The sequence below is a fragment of the Scomber japonicus genome, chromosome 20, assembly GCF_027409825.1.
Source record: "Scomber japonicus isolate fScoJap1 chromosome 20, fScoJap1.pri, whole genome shotgun sequence".
Lineage (NCBI taxonomy): Eukaryota > Metazoa > Chordata > Actinopteri > Scombriformes > Scombridae > Scomber > Scomber japonicus.
Genome location: NC_070597.1, coordinates 1,809,665 through 1,814,664, shown reverse-complemented (window position 1 = coordinate 1,814,664; position 5,000 = coordinate 1,809,665).

The window sequence follows — 5,000 nt, the reverse complement described above, 5'->3', positions numbered from 1 at the left end:
AGCTTTTCTCATTACTGACTATAAAACCCGGTCTGTTTGTTGAGTGTTGAAGATAAAGAAGTTATTAATGTACAGCTGGTGTTATGTTTGTTTGAATGTGTAACTCAGATCCTTCGTTCAGCTTTAAAAAAGAAAAAACCAGACCTGCACTAATTAAACTGACACATGAACATTCACAAGAAGTCCACTAACTTTATTTCTGCTGCTTTCTTTCTTCTTCTTCTTTCTTCCATCAATCATTTTACTTCACACTGATTTCAGACCTGGATTCATTTATCACGTCTTTAAGTTGAAGGTTTTAGATTTCATTTTAACAGTTTGAACATTTTTTACACCTTTTTCTTGTGACTTGAGTTCAGCTTTGTGATTTAGAGTTCATGTCCTAAGTTTTATTTTAGGTTATGTGTACGATACGATAAGTCCGTATGTGGACAAAGGTTATTAAAGTTCACTAAAACTAAAACTAGCAGCGAAAAAATAAATAAAACTAGAATGAACAAAACTAAACTAACTGAAACTAAAGTGAACAGCAGATCAAATCATCTTAGTTATAGTTTTCTTTTCATTGTCTCTATGGTGACTGTATAGTGTTTATTGTCTCCATGGTGACTGTATAGTGTTCATCGTCTCCATGGTGACTGTATAGTGTTCATCGTCTCCATGGTGACTGTAGTTTTCTTTTCATTGTCTCCATGGTGACTGTATAGTGTTTATTGTCTCCATGGTGACTGTATAGTGTTCATCGTCTCCATGGTGACTGTATTTTTCTTTTCATTGTCTCCATGGTGACTGTATAATGTTCATCGTCTCCATGGTGACTGTATAGTGTTCATTGTCTCCATGGTGACTGTATAGTGTTCATTGTCTCCATGGTAACTGTATAGTGTTCATTGTCTCCATGGTGACTGTATAGTGTTCATTGTCTCCATGGTGACTGTATAGTGTTCATTGTCTCCATGGTGATTGTATAGTGTTCATCGTCTCCATGGTGACTGTAGTTTTCTTTTCATCGTCTCCATGGTGACTGTATAGTGTTCATTGTCTCCATGGTGACTGTATAGTGTTCATCGTCTCCATGGTGACTGTATAGTGTTCATTGTCTCCATGGTGACTGTATAGTGTTCATTGTCTCCATGGTGACTGTATAGTGTTCATTGTATAGTGTTCATCGTCTCCATGGTGACTGTGTAGTGTTCAGCGTCTCCATGGTGACTGTATAGTGTTCATCGTCTCCATGGTGATTGTATTGTGTTCAGTGTCTCCATGGTGACGGTATAGTATTCATTGTCTCCATGGTGACTGTATAGTGTTCATCGTCTCCATGGTGACGGTATAGTGTTCATTGTCTCCATGGTGACTGTATAGTGTTCAGTGTCTCCATGGTGACTGTATAGTGTTCGTCGTCTCCATGGTGACTGTGTAGCGTTCATCGTCTCCATGGTAACGGTATAGTGTTCAGTGTGGCTTGCTGAGATAACGGTTAGTACCAAACACAGTGTCAGCATTATTTCATCCTTCACAGCTTCTACTAATCAAGACTTTCCTCCTAAAACCTGAAACACTAAAAACTAAGACTAAACCAGTGGCGGCTGGTTAATGGAGAGAGACCCAACTGCAGTTAAGATGACTGACCAGGGCGCCGCCGTATATCTAATCTATGCTGGAAGTTTCTTCTTCGTGTAATTGGCGTCCATAATACATCCATGGTCCGTATCGATTAGCGGTTAGCACCATGGTTAACACGTTATTTAAATATTGCACAGTGATGGTGATAATGGTGATAATGCAGTGAGTAATGGGTATAGAGTAATGATATTGCATGGTATAAAATTACATTAAATATTAAGTATTGATAAATTAATATTCATGTGAAAGTAAGCATGACATTTGTTGCAACTGCTGCCTAATCTGAAAGTGCTCAGTTAGTTTAAATATTTTATTAATCCTCATTTTATTTAATCTGAGAACTCTATTCAATCTCAGTTATTATTCAGTCCTATTGTGTGTGTGTGTGTGTGTGTGTGTGTGTGTGTGTGTGTGTGTGTGTGTGTGTGAGAACCCCACCACATAAACATAATATTCACATTTGTATTCATAATGTTGATATGAAAGTTAAATCCATGAAACGTTATAACTTGATTAGTGTAGGCTTCTAACTAACTTCTGAGTCTTACAGCAGAATATAAACTTGTAGAGTCAATTATATGTTTACAATAATCATGTAACTGCAACAAAGTTCATACAATTATGTGTAAATGTATGTGGAGTTTTTTTAGGCTTTTATTTTTGTGTTCGCTCGGAGCGGTGATTCACTTCCGCCTGACACTTCTGGTAAGGATTGGATAGATATGAGCGGCGATTGACTAACTACCGTTTGTAACTTCCGGCAAGGATTGGATTTATGGCGGTGCGCTTGTCGGCCATCTTTACTACAGGAAGGTACTTTTAAATACAAACACGGAAGTAGCTGCAGACATAGACATAATAAAGGTTATTATTATGTCTATGTCTGCAGCTATCAGGACATTAGCATTGAAGCTAAGTTGTTTTTAGCAGACTTAGCATCGCTGAGCTCTTTCTGCAGCTGTTTCACCACATCTAGCCCTAACTCTGGACCTCCGCTATGCCAAGCTCCACAAGAGGAACATAGGACCAACAGGACTAAACATCAGGTACTAGCTGCATTCCTCTTATTAATACTGTAAACGATTAGAAAGACTTTATAAAAGACATAAATATGAAGTGTAAAAAACTAAAATGCAGGATAAGAATTGATGGAAGTAGTTTTGACTATTACAGTTAATTTGGGGAACATTTCATTATTAAAATAAGAAGTTAAATAAGTTATGCTTCATCACAGCAGTGTGTAGTGCTTAATGCGCCATCTAGTGTCCTGTTCAGGTATTACAACAACTAACAGATTACAGTAAAATCAGGACTGAAGACACAATAACTAGAATATAGGTGGTGGCAGGGGCGCCATAAGGGGATGAAGAGTTAGGATGATTCTCAGGGCCCATGATTGAGAAGTGCACTAAAAACATTACAACATGGGTTGTTGCTTTTTAATTAGCTTACAATCAGCAATAGACATAAATGAGGTATTTTAGCTACAATGAACAATCACTTTATTTATTTATTTTTTGGCAGAAATGACCCACCCAAAGCCTCCGCATTGCCCATAAATCCCCCCTCTAATTGGTTCAGTCCTGTGTCCTGTTTTCACGTCAGTAGATATTGTAGTTAGTATTGGACTATAATTGCATGATTGGTGTGACCTGTATGAGGTGGTGGGGCCCAATGTCCCTGTCAGCTCCCCTGGGTGGTGGTGTCTCTATTTAAGCATTTTACCTTATTGGTAACTTTAACTGCTGGTATATTTAGGTGATGTGAGTGAAAAGGACATTTTATCTAATTATATATTTATTTATTCCTCTCTCTGTGGGTCTGAGATGTTATACTGAGACAAACCAAGGAACGTTATAGTGTGTTGTTTTTAGATTGGTTTTTCTTTCTTATTCTTATTTTTTTGCTGCGGTATGAAGTGGTGCTACCAGCCGCCACTGACTAAAACTACTTCATCACTTGTTAAACTCACTAAAACTAAACTGTAATGAATAAAAAAAGCAACCTGAAAAACTAATGAACATTTGTAAACTATAATAACTCGTACTGGTTCGGACTCAATGATGTCGATAATTATTGTGACTTCTTTCTGGATCTATATGTGAAGTTTCAGTCCTTAACCCTTTATTGGGCAAATAATTATATTTGGTAACTTCTGTAAATATCCCAAAATATCCTTCCTTCCTTCCTTCCTTCCTTCCTTTCCTTCCTCCCTGCCTTCTTTCTTCCCTTCCTCTTTTCCTTTCTCCCTCCCTCCCTCCTTATTTCCTCCGTCCTTCCTTCCTTTCCTTACTTCCATCTGTTCTTCCCTCCCTCCCTACCTCCCTCCTTCTCTCCTCCCTCCCTCCTTCTCCCTTTCTTTCCTCCCCCTACCTTCCTTCCTTCCTTCTTTCCTCTGTCCGTCCTTCCTTCCCTTCCTTCCTTCCTTCCTTCCTTCCTTCCTTCCTTCCTTCCATCCTTCCTTCCTCCCTTCCTTTCAATGAGTGTCCTATAAAGGGTTAAAGTTCTCATAAGGACTCTGAACTTTCATCATCTGCAAACACAAAGATCCAAAAGCTGCAACAACCTTCAGTTTCATCTTCGTCATTGATTCTAAAAATCAGTTTATTAACGACTCTGACTTTATTAAGGATGCATCAGATCGTCCTCGTGTTGAGTCACATTCAGAGTATTTTAGCAGCTGCAGTATTCGCTGGTCTCGCTGGTCTCGGTGGTCTCGTGGATGTCTTGCAGTGAAACCTGTGAGTCGGCGATGATGACGAAGTGATGATGTCGTCCTGTCGTCCTGCTCGCTGCCATATCTGAGGCATTCTGGGTATGTGAGTAAAGCTCTGCCAATCAGAGGAAATGTGAGCCGACTGTGAGTTTAGGAGCAGAGTGGAGATAATGTGCTGAATCACGGCCGACTCTGGTTTTATAAATAATAATAAAAGTCACTAAAATGCTTCAGTGTTTAAATCTGAGACACAAAATGATGACCAGTTTATTTACAAACATTTAATAAAACAGAGAAATAAATGTTTTTGTCTCTTTGTGAGATTTTCTGACGGGAATAAAGATTTAAAACATTTTAAAGTTTAGTTTGAAGGAAACAGATTCCTCCATTAAACAGCTGTAGCTAATGTTTGAGGCTCAGTGATAATAAATGTTGGTAAGATGATGAATCCATAAATCAGTTAAACTAGATTTAAAAGCAGCATCAGGTTTGTTAAAATGTAAATTCAGACTGAACTCCGCAGCAAGACATCATGGAGGTTACGCCCAGTTCAATATAATCAATATATTAAAAAAGATCAATAAGAGAGATTTGAAATGACATTGAAGGAAGGAGGGAAGGAAGGAAGGGAGGAAAGAAGGAAGGGAGGGAGGACAGA